This window comes from Meriones unguiculatus, assembly GCF_030254825.1.
Source record: "Meriones unguiculatus strain TT.TT164.6M chromosome Y unlocalized genomic scaffold, Bangor_MerUng_6.1 ChrY_unordered_Scaffold_23, whole genome shotgun sequence".
Lineage (NCBI taxonomy): Eukaryota > Metazoa > Chordata > Mammalia > Rodentia > Muridae > Meriones > Meriones unguiculatus.
In genome coordinates, this window is record NW_026843709.1 from 14,589,744 (window position 1) to 14,602,911 (window position 13,168).

Consider the following 13,168-nt stretch of genomic DNA (forward strand, 5'->3'; position numbering starts at 1 on the left):
ATCATCTGAAGGAATGGGTGGGCATGGGAGCGTTAGCAGGCCTTCGGGTGTTGGTCTCCTTGGTTTGCTTTTGGTATATATGCAAGATTAGAGTCTCACAACAGCATAATGCAGCCATGACCCTTCAGGCCGTTACAGCCATTGAAGCAGGACAGTCTCCCCAAGCATGGTTGGCTACCATAAAAAGCTAAAATGTTATGCTCAGGATGCGAGGCTAAGCACTGCACTTAGGGTCAGCTGCTTTGGACCCAGAGAAGAGCATGCCTGATTGCATGCCCCAGGTCCTGCCTCTGAGAAAAAGGTATGGGATGAGTCTGATGCTCTTTGGGTGGATGACACCTAAATGAACATCAGTACAAAGTCCCAATTTATTTCTAATATCAGAGATTAGACCTCTACTCTTGCCTGATGAGTCTAAAACAAAAAGGGGGAACTGTAGAGAGCTGCGTAATGCAGAGCCTGAAAGATGGAGCTGGTTTCCACCTTCCACCTTCCCGATGGTGAGTGCTCTCTGTCAGGAACAACTCCACATTTGGCTAAGGCTGAGGATCTGGCATGCTTCCATGTATGTGGAGCTATCTGCATTGCTCACATGGCATTCTGGGGCTGTCTACCCAGAGGCTATTTAAGCTGTGGGGTGGCTTTCCCCTGGGTCAGATTCAAGGTTCCTGAATAAACTGCATTAAAAAAAAAAAAAAAAAAAGAAGAAGTTTTAAATTCTTTCTTTTCTTTTGGAGCAGTTCTCTGAGGGATTTGACCTCCTGACAGAGTTTAGTTTTAATGTGCTGAGCAGCATTTTCAAAGTCAGAATCAAAAGTGTAAAGCTGACAAGAAGAAAGGAGGAGCTTTAATACATGGAACAGCAGCTGAAGCTGTGAAAGATGGGAGGGGTTGCCAGTCTAGATTGCAGGAATTGTTGGCTTTTTCCCCAAGGGAAATGGCCTTTTCAGGGAAAGGTGTGTCATTAGGACCATCCCATGTCTGAGAGTACAGGGCTCTCAGTAAGGGAGGGTTAAAGGAAGTGGGTGGCAAGGTGAACTAGGACTGGAGCCTCCAGTTCCAGCATAGGTATGGAGACAGAGTCACAGACAGAAGTAGCTCAGGGAGTTGGGGAATTGCAGCCTTGTCCTCACCTATTTCAAGGGATTTGGGACCTCCTTTATTAGAAATTTTTACCCAACTTATATAGTGAGAAAGCAGGGAAGGGAAAAGGGTGAATTACTGATTCAGGAGATAGCAAGAGTGCTTTCATGGCTTGAATATTGCACCTGCAATATATTGTAAGGATGTTTTCTTAAGATATCTCACAGATGTTCTAAAACTAACAGACAGATGTCCTCACAAATCTATCACACATGACCTAGAGTCCTAGATAACTCCTTCACTAATTGGCTTTGGTTTTCTACCAAATGACATGTGCTCACTATTTGTCTTTGGCTTCGGTAAATAGCTTTGGTTCTCAGCACACTTGAAAGAAATATGTGACACTTTTCCTGAACTAAGACTATTGGACACAGAAACTGTCACATTTGAATTGTGTGCTTTCAGCTACCCAGTTTGAGGCATGTAGGGCTGCTCAGCCTTTCTCTCAAGCAGGCTGTCCACTTTGCACTTTTAATATCTGGCTCCTGAAACAATTTAAACAGACTTTAACCTGTTTCATGACATTGTTTTCCCTCTCAGCCAATTAGCACCTGAGAGAATCCTCCATGTTTCCATGTTTCCATGGAGATGAATAAGCAAACTTTCCTCAGCATTTTTTTTCTGATGCTGTGCACATGTGACTTTTTTTGTCAAACCCAACAAGCCTTTATCTCATTCCTTTTTCCAGATACCACATCTTTACTACTGTGTACCTCTGTGACAATCTCAGGTAGGCCGTGAGACTTTAATCTTACTTTATTTAATTGGACAGCTTCCTAGTAGGGAATGATGTGGAATTAAGGAGAATTACTGAATGACAAGGTGGTATCCTACTGTGATACTGGGTCAGAAATTTCCAACATTGTGACTTTGAACTGAGCTGTCACCCGTGTACTCACAAAATGTACTTTCACATTTTTATTGTTTTAATAGGCTGGCAAGGTCTAGGTTTCCTTGGGTATTGAGGCTTTAAAAGCAGGGGAAAGAAAAGGAAACCAGATAATTCCTTGGACTGGTTTGGCTGAAACAGAGAAAGATAAGTGTCTGTAAACAGATAACTGAAGGACAAGATATTATATGATAGCTGATGTTATTCCACACTACTGTTGTCAACCCTGTATGAGCAGGGTTGCCTTGGCTGTCCTGGCAGGATCAGCAGCTGTATCCTACTCAGTGATCATTGAACAAGTTCCCTGGTAGTGAAGTTTACAGTGAAAACAGGTCCATCAGGACAGAGAAATGGGTTGGTGTTATATACCTAGTATGCAAGAGCAGCTGTAGTCCTCCAGAGCAAAATTCTAAGTAGTGTTAATGTTCAGAGATTCCACCTAAGCTCATGGGGTCTGACATAGATGGGTATCCACTTTTTCATGGCAAGGATTCTCTGTTACATAATGAGTTTCTGGAAAGCATGCCTTACAAAGTCAAACTCTGATCTCCTTAATGGGATCTTTTTTTCATGTTAAAAGTCATTGTAAATGTTGTCAACATACTGTGATAGACCAAAAGATTAAAAGTTAGCAGGTATTATTATGGCCTGAACTAGGTAGGGTGGAGAAGTCTTGTAATGCCCAATGGGAAGAACCACCTTACTGAATTCTTTCCCCACCCACTAGAGATACAGTTGACAGGAAACTGGCCCATTCCTTTAGGGAGGGACAGCAGGTCATTAATGTTCTGGGAACCTTCCTATAGCCAAACAATTCAAAATGTAGCATTTTGGCCAATAGATGTTTGCCAGGCAGGAAGCACCCCTACTTTGGGCGTGCTGGGATGGACCAGAATATTAAATCACCCAACTCACCTGAGCATGGGGCTCTTGATGATGGGGGGTGTGGGCCCAAGCTTCAGCTTGTAATTTGTAATAAAAGAACCTCGTGTATTTACAGCAAAGTCTGTTTATTCCTGGTCTCTTGGGGTTCTTAAATTGGGCAGACCATTTTGGGGGGCCGTCTCTGTGCAATTTCTCTGTGTGTAGTACTTTCTGTTCTCTATTCTGAAAATTCCTAGGAGAGTGGGTGTTATTATCTGGGTAGCAAGACAGGGTCAATGTGGACACACTGGTGGTCACAGCTGCCGAAGTTTAGGGGGATACCTAAACTGGCTTCATCAGTATATTAGTGGGCAATCTGTCTAGTCTGTTTTGTTTCTTTGTGTGTATGTGTGTGTCTGTTGGTGAGTGAAATTGTTAGACCTTTGCCAGACACACTTCCAATATGGTGTTGTACAGTGACCTTGTCCAACATGGTGGAGCATGATGACCTTGTACTCCTGGCTATGGAAAGCCAGGGGCAGGGCATAGTCACCCAGACACACTGTAAGCTCCAGAAGGTCTGTTCTCACAGGCCTAGCCTGCCTGGTCCCAGTGAATACCACTTGATATCTCCCAGGGCAACAGCCCACTCTTCCTGTCTCCTGAGGCAGCAGGCCCCATGCCTCCTGCACCTGGGGTATAGCAGCAGAAGGAATCAGTATGTTTGGCCAGCCTCAGAAGAGTCAGTTTTGGTCCCAGGAAATTTGGCCAGCTGCTGAGTGTTTTTTGTCTCAATGTCTCTGTGCAGTATTTGTGTGTGTCTACCTTCTATTTTCTGTTCTGAAGGCTTCGTGGTGTTTGTAGGAGTGGTGGGACATGACTTGAGTAGACACACTTGAGAGTCACAGCTGTGGGACTCAAGAGGAAAAGTACTTGTGTCTGAGGTGGATGACTAATCCCACCATCAGTTTTAGTTGGAGTAAGAACAGTTTTTTTCTGTTTAAATGTATATATGGCCATCATGTCTGTCTTTGACTAATTTTATGATCTGTGGGTCATCATTAATCTGATCAAAAATAATTTGCGTATGTTTAAATATTAAATTCAAATTTGTTTAAAATATATATGTGTGCCTATGTGTTTCTGGCAACAATGATGGATAACTCTTCCATCTTGAAATCACCTAGTAGAATATAATGTTACCTGTGACCATCATCTTGGTCGTCACATGATATTGGTTTAAAATAAAAGGGGGGAACCTTAGTCAAATACTTTTCATTTCCTTCTAGACAAAAAGGATGAGTTATTTTAAACTAGTATGGGTTTTAAAAATTCTATTGTTTGCACTGCTTTTAAAATCTGGTTTTGATCTTTTAAACTATGGTTATGCTTTGTGAATTCTCTCCTAGAAAAGGGGTGCTTTATTTTAATATTGCAAAAACAGGTTTTGAAAAATTTTTAAGACTATAAAAAATTTAAAGTTTATCAGGGATTTTAGACAAAGTTTGAAACAGATTCTCCATACTTTTGGGGAAAAACAAAAAACTTTGATATTTATTTTATTACTTTTACTAAATGAAACCAAGCCATATGATTTGAGCTAATCAGAAGAAGAAGAAAACAGGAAACAACCTAGGAACCTACCACAGAGGGCCTCTGAAAGCCTCTGCCCTACAGACTATCAAAGCAGATGCTAAGCCTGATGGGCAACTGTTGGGCAGAGTGAGTGGAATTTTATGTAAGAACTGGGAAATAGTAAGAGCTGGAGAGGACAGGGTCTTCACATGGAGAGCAACAGAACAAGAAAATTTGAACACAGGGAACTTCCCAGAGACTCATACTCCAACCAAGGACTATTCATAGAGATAACCCAGAACCCCTGCACAGATGTAGCCCAGGGCAGTTCAGAGTCCAATTGGGTTACATAGTATTGTGAAGAGGGACTACCTCTGACATGAACTGACTGGCCTGCTCTTTAGTCACCTCCTCCTGAGGGGGAGCAGCCTTACCAGGCCATAGTAGAGGACAATGCATCCACTTTTGATGTGAACTGATGGACTAAGATCAGAAAGGAGAGGAGAACCTACCCTATCAGTGGACTTGGGGAGTGGCATGTATGCAGAGGGAGGAGGGAGGGTGGGATTGGGAGGGGAGAGAGGGGCTTATGGGGGGATGCAGAATGAATAAAGTGTAATTGATAAAAAAAATTAAAAAAAGGGAAAAATAATTTAAGAACCTTCAAAAGTGGAGGAAAACATGGAATTAGTCCATTTACATGGAGCATGTCTCGCCCCTGGGAGCAATGGTCTCCTGAACCTACTCAGACCTTGGACACCACCACTGCTAGTTCTAGAACTGATGCAGGATGTTCCAACGAGGGGGTTAAGGCTTCTCATAATATTTCCTATAAGCCCACACCTGTTTGTTTATATCCCCCATTTTTATTCATTATTAGCCAGATAGAGCCAAATAATTGTGGTAATGATACTTGCTTTTCTGCCCAATGCTATAATGCTAGTAAATTTACTACCTGGTACTTGCATGCCTCACTGGGTGCCTGTGCCCGTTGATGCCCTCATGCTATGACTCTCTTCAGACAGAAAAGGGATCCTGGAATTACAGCTGCCATTGTTACTGCCATCTCATTGGCGGCTGTTGGAACTACCACCACGGCCTTAGCCATGAGTCATACTGGGCAGACTGTTCAGACCATGAATAACCTTTTAGCCAATGTAGCTCATGCCTTAGATGTACAAAAAGGAATTAATGCTCAACTAAAAGGATGTTTGATGGTGTTCAATCAGAGGATTGACCTCGTGCAGGAGCAAATTGATACCCTATGGCAAATCGCTCAACTTGGCTGTCAATGAAAGTATGCTGGACTTTGAGTCACTAGCATACAACATGAGAATTTTCCCTGTGCTGCAAATCTGTCTAAATAATTGTCTAGCTATATTTTAGGTAATTGGACTGGAGAATTCGATACTACAATGGAGCAGCTGAGAGTGGCCATTGTCATGGTAAATTCTACCAACGTGGACACAGGACTAGCCACAGGATTATCATCATGGATTGCTGCAGCCATGAATCATCTGAAGGAATGGGCAGGCATGGGAGCATTAGCAGGCCTTCTGCTGTTGGTCATCTTGTTTTCCCTGGGGTAAATATGCAAGATTAGGGTCTCACAACAGCGTAATGCAGCCATGACCCTTCAGGCCTTTACAGCCATTGAAGCAGGAAAGTCTCCCCAAGCATGGTTGGTTACCATAAAAAGCCAAAATGTTACGCTCAGGATGTGAAGCTAAGCACTGCACTTAGGGTCAGCTGCTTTGGACCCAGAGAAGAGCATGTCTGATTGCATGCGGGTTGATACCCCAGGTCCTGCCTCTGAGAAAAAGGTATGGGATGAGTCTGATGCTCTTTGGGCGGATGACACCTAAATGAACATCAGTATAAAGTCCCAATTTATTTCTATTATCAGAGATCAGACCTCTACTCTTGCCTGATGCGTCCAAAACAATAAGGGGGAACTGTAGAGAGCTGCGTAATGCAGAGCCTGAAAGATGGAGCTGGTTTCCGCCTTCCACCTTCCCGATGGTGAGTGCTCTCTGTCACAAACAACTCCACATTTGGCTAAGGCTATGATCTGGCATGCTTCCATGCATGTGGACCTATCTGCATTGCCCACGTGGCATGCTGAGGTTGGCTACCCAGAGGCTATTTAAAGTGGGCTGGCTTTACCCAGGGTCAGATGATTGTTCAAGGTTCCTGAATAAACTGCATTGAAAAAAATAATAATAATAAAAAATAAAACCAACAGTTTCAGTTGAAAAAAAAAGAAAAAATATTGCAGTTTTTTAGAATGTATCTTGTGGAGAGCTGTTTGTTTGTTAAAGCTGCTTTGTTTATAAAAAAAAAAAAAAAAAAAAAAAAAAACATGTTTCTGCCATGGTCTTCACCTTGAGACAGAAAAGAGTAAGTTTCACCAAGTTCCTTAAAACTTGTTCTAAGTCCTTGGAGTTTGTTTATGGAAAATTGGACCACCTTGTCTGCTACAGGGAAGTAATTAAAAAAAAAGGATTTGGCATTTTCAGACCTTTTTTTTTTTGTATTAATATAACTTGTTTTTGCTTTGCATATAAAAAAAATCATAGGCTCCAGCAGGATCATGTCAAGATGCAAAGGATTTTGATGAATTTTTATGTTGACTGAAAAGCAAGGGTGAGAGCAAGAGATATTTAAAAAGAAAAATAGCTTGTAGCCTGATCAGAATATGGCAGTGGCTAGGGTGCAGCTTAGCTGAAGGGGAGAGGACCTGCAACGTGGAAATTGCTGAGTGAAGGGACTGATCAACCCAGAACAGAGTTATCTAGACTTCCAAGAAGAGCAAGACTAACCATGATCTGAGTCCATCTAGAATCAGGTCATGGCAGACTCCTCTGGGAGGAGACCCCCTGAGAGGTGATCCCCAGGTACTTCCCCTGCACCCAACACCCTAATCCCTCTTCAGAGGAAGCAGGAGGCGTCCAGCAGAATCTGCCATGGAACACACTGTCTATACCCCAGCCCCAGCAAGAGCTGTAGCTCCCAACAACAACAACAACAATAAAAAACAAACCTGAGATAAGGGCTGAGAAAATCCAATCCTTTCGGGCACTCCCCCAAGAATGAGAACACTACCATAACCCTGCCCAGGTGGAGCTGAAGGATAGAGAGGTGCACAGCAGCTCCACAGTGCCCGGAACCCAGTGCTGCTGACTGCTCCTAGCAAACAAACTTCAGCTTGGGATCTTGGACTGTGGTCATTCCACACATCCTGAGCCTCTCCCATGTCCAGCACAATAAGGTCTAGCACCAAGTCTTAGCACCGGCGGCCCCCGGCCCCTGTCAAAGAAACCCCGGCTCAGGATAGGGGACTGAGAAGTCCCAAGTCCTCCTGCCACTCCCCTGATAGCGCAGCCATAAGCTTGCCCTAGCAGAGGGGAAGGACAGAGGGGAAGGACAGAGAGGCAGCCTGCCAAAGGACACAGCACCCCCTAACCAACTCACCCAGTGGCCCCTGGCAGAGAAACCTGAGTTCTGGATCTGAGGACACTCAACCCTACCTGGTACTCTCCAGGAATTGGCAAACATATGTTCTAGCTCCAGGCTGATTCTGGCAGAGAGATCAGGGCCCAGGAACTGGGGTTGAGGATACTCAACCCAACTCTTTCCCATGCTACTCTGGGACCAGCCATCATAACCCTTCCCTGGTGGAGGGGAAGGACAGAGAGGCCACACACAGGGAAGGTGGACACTGAGTCCTGCAGCCACAGTGCCACAGAGCTGTTAGCCTACCCCCGGATTTTCCACAGCAGGACCAAATCTGAGAGTATAGAGCAAGGGGAACCCCTGTGCTTTCCAACTGGTCCTGCAAGGGAGGGAGTGAGCCTTCTAGGGAGAGTTTGCCCCAGACCCAGGGACTCTCTACACAAACCAACAGCCGAGATTCCTGCCACCCACATTTTGATGTCATTATACCATTGTGATGTCCTAATTCCATTGTGAAATTATGCCATATGATATCATCATTGCATTGTGAGGTCATCATAACTTTGTGATGACATAAAAGCATTGTGATGTCATAATAGCATTGGCATGCCATGATGAATATTGATGGCATAATACCTCTTTGAGGTAATAGCATTGTGCTTACAAAATATCAAAATTCCATTGGAATGTCCTACCACAATCATGTTGAAATAGAATTGTGATGTCATAATAATATTTTGAAGTGATCATGACTTTTGATGTTATAATAGCATTGTGATTTCACAGTAGCGTTGTGAAGTCATACCACCACTGTGATAAAATAATAGCATTTTGTCTTCATCATAGTATTGTGATGTCATAATAGCATTGGGATGTCAAAATATCGTTGTGATGTCCTAATGCATTGTGATATCATATTATTGTGAAGTGGTAATAGCATTTAGATGTCATACCATTGTGATGTTAAAATAGCTTTTTGATATCATAATAGCATTGTGATGTCATAACACCATTTTTAGGTCAGAATACCATTGTGATGTCAAATCATTTGATAACATAATAGCATTTAGATGTCATACCATTGTGTTGTCATAATACCATTTTAAGGACATAATAGCATTGTGATGTCATTATACCATTGAGATGTCCTAATATCATTGTAGATTCATACAGTTGTGAAGTCATAATAGCATTTTAATTTCAAAATTCCATTGTGAGGTCATTAAAACAATCATGTCATAATAGCATTGTTATGTCATCATAACTTTGTGATGTCATAATAGTATTATGATATCAAATTTCATTTTGGTGTCACAACAAAATCATCTCTTAATATCATTGTGATGTCTTAATAGCTTTGTGATATAATACCATTGTGAAGTCATAATACTATTGTGATGTCATAATAGCAATGGAGGCCCTGATGTATTTTGATATCATGATGCCTTTGTGATATCATAATAGCATTTTGATGTCATTATACATAGTGATGTCCTAATATCATTGTGAAGTCATACCGTTGTGAAGGCATAATAGCATTTTTATATAAAAAATTCCATGGGATGGCATACCCTAATCATGTCCTAATACCATTATGAAGTCATAATACCATTTTTAATCATAATAGCATTATGATGTCATAATACAATTGTGATATCATATATAATTGAGATGTCATAAAAGTATTTTGATATCATAATTGCATTTTGAGGTCATAATGAAATTGTGATGTCAAAATTCCACTATATTGTCATAATGAAAAAGTGAAATAATAAGAGAATTGTGATGTCATAATACCATTTGACTATCCTGACACCATAGTGATGTCACAATCGCATTGAGATGTCATGACACAATTTTTATGACATGATATATTTGAGGTGTCATAATAAACTGTGATGTTATAATATAATTGTGATGTCATAGTATCAATGTGATGTCATAATAGTATTGTGATGTCATATCATTAAGTCATAATAGCATTGTGAATTAAGAATACAATTGTGATGTCATAAAATCTTTTTAATGTCATATGAGCATTGTGATGTATTAATATCAATGTGATGTCATAATAGCATTGTAATGTCATAATAGAATGTTGATGTCATGATATCCATGTGATGTCATAATAGAATATTGAGGTCATAACCCCATTGTGATGTCACAATAGCATTGTGATGTTATCATAACACTGTAATGTTGTCATACTATTATTGGTATAATGTTCTTTTGAAATTTATATACCTTACCCTTGCTCATTTAAATGCTTAATTTCCCCCTTCACTTTCTCTTTTCAATCCCAGATATTGCATTGTGATATGTATTCTAAGCATCTTGTCTTAACTTTGAGTAAACAGGCCACAATAAAGCAATTAGCACAATTTTGAGCAATTAGAGAAGCCAGAGGGCAGGAAATGAGTGGGAAGGGAGAGGGAGCAGAGGTTGGAGAGCAGAGTGGGAGAAGAAATCTTGGAACAGTGTGGAGAAAATGAACTAGACCTAAGACTTCACAAAAAGCAAGGATAATGAGTAAAATCTAAATGTTAGGAATCTATGAGGACTCTGAAGGTGTAGGAGGTAGTAACTATTGACCAGCACTGTGTTCTAAGTTAACTAATTATACCCAGTCTGTGTGGTGAATTGGTTATACAGCTAACAGCAAACATTAATAAAAGATAAACCATTAGTAAATTTTAATCATCCCCTACTACATACCATTGTGAAGCCATTATAACATTGTGATGTCTTTACACCAATGTGATGTTATATCATTGTGAAGATATAACACCATTGTGATGTCATAATAGTATTGTGATATCAAAATTCCATTGTGCTGTCATATCAATGTGATATCATAATAGACTATTGATTTGAGGTCATAACCCCATTATGATGTCATAATATCATTGTGATGTCAAAAAGCATTGTGATATCAAAATTCCATTCTACTGTCATACCAGGCCATTTAATTAATGAACTCTTGAAAGAAATATGTGACAATATTCCTAGACTAAGTGTCTTGGACACAGGAACTGTCATCTCTGGGTTATGTGCTTTCAGCTGTGAGGAATATAGGGCTGCTCAGACTTTCTCTCAAATAAGTTGTGTCTTACTCAGGATTCAGTGAGGAACCCTTCTGGTTCTGAGGTTTACTGTTATACCTTGGCTTTCAGGATAGAGTGGTGAATCCCTGCTATATGCCAAGGATATAAGAGCAGCTTTGTTTCCTTCAGTGGTGCTCCAGATAAACACTCTAAACATAGTGTTTGTGCCAGTACCGCTTGTTGAACAGAATTTTTTCTCCGTTTTCACAGTCATTGCATAATTTGTCAGCATATTATTCATATTGATTATGTGGGAATTTCATATAAATTACATTACACTACTTTTCCATTGCTCCCACATTCAAATTCATACACAGGAGTCACAGTAAATTTTTATTCTTTAAAACACATCAATTGAAGTATGTGTTGTTCATCTACTCATTGGAACATGATCAGCTTCTCAGTGCCAAGTCCCTTAAAGAAAACTGTGTTCATCCTTGCCAAACCCTGGCACCACCGAGAAGAAGAAGCCACCAGTCATAAAAAGTTTTATGCTTCATCGCTTTGATCACAGTTTTTCTTCTGTACTTATTATGATTTGTTCACTTTGTATCCCCTCTGCTGCCCCATCAGTCTTCTCCTTCCAGTCCCACCCAGGGTCCTTCTTCTACACCTATGCTTTTCTCTAATTGCGCAGGTAGGGGTGGTCCTCCTCCCCCTTCTATTTGACCCTAGATCATCAGGCCTCATCAAGGCTGGCTTCATCATCATCTTCTGCAGCCTGATTCTCAGGGCACTGTTCTCCTTGTGTCCTCAATTACCTCTATTTATGACACCCTATATGCCTCCTTTCGTGCAGGCTTCCCAGAGCTCTGAGGGGAGAGAGAGTATAATAGAGAAATCCCAGTTCAAGCTAGGTGTTTTAAGGTCTCTCTTTCTTCATTATATGGGACTGTGGGTCTCTGTATTTAATCTCATTTGATTCAGAAAGAAGCATCTCTGTGGATCCAAGGACATGCCACTGTTCTATTAGTTGAGGGCAGACAGTAGCACATTTTAATAACAACAATTGGGTTTGCTTGAAATTTTCTGTAGGATGCTCTGGCCCAACAACTCAATTAACTGCCACCCAATCCCCATAGTGGAACATTGGTATGGTCACAATAGATGGCCTATTGGAACTTTATCCACTACTATTAGGAGAACTCCTAATAAATGAATACATACCATATTTGTCTTTGTGTATTTTAGTTACTTCACCCAGAATGTTTTTCTCTGGTTCCATCCATTTGCCTGAAAATATTCTGATGTCATTTTCTTAGCTGAATAATTCTCCATTATGGAAATATTCCACATTTTCCAAAGGAGATTGTCAGGCCTGTCATTTAGTCCTTGTAAGTTGCTGGAACTTTTATCATTTTAACAACAAAATTACTTATAGAACTTGAAAGAAAAATTCTCAACTTCAAATGGAATAACAAGAAACACAGAATTGTTAAAAAAATATACACAATAAAAGATCTTCTGGAGCTATTTCCATCCCTGATCAAGGTATACTATAGAGGAACATTATTAATAACTTCATGGTACTGGTATAGAAACAGAGGGGTGGATCAATGGAACCAAACAGAAGACCCAGAAATATAACTCCACAATTATGGACACCTGAGGTTTGACACAAATGCCAAAACCATTAAATGGAAAAAAGACAGCATCTTCAGATATGGTGCTGGTCTAAGTGGATGTCTACATGTAGAAAAATACAAATAGATCCATACTTACCATCCTGCACAAACCTAAATCCAAGTGGATCAAAGACTTCAACATAAAACCAGACGTATTAAATTAGTTAGAAGAAAAAGAGGGGAAGACCCTAGAACTCATTGGTACAGGAGACAACTTGCTGAACAGAACACCAATAGCACAGGCTCTGAGAGCAAGTATCAATAAATGGGAAACTGAAAAGCATTATGAAACTAAAAGCTTCTGTAAAGCAAAAGACACCATCATCAACACAAAACAAATGTGACAGATTGGAAAGTACCTTGAACAAGCCACTCTGTCATAGACGGCTAATATCCTGTATATATAAAGAACTAAAGAATCTAAAAAGTAAGAAAGCAAGTAATCTAATTAAAAACTGGGAACAGAGCTTAACGGAGAATTCTCCATAGAGGAATATCAAATGGCAGAGAAA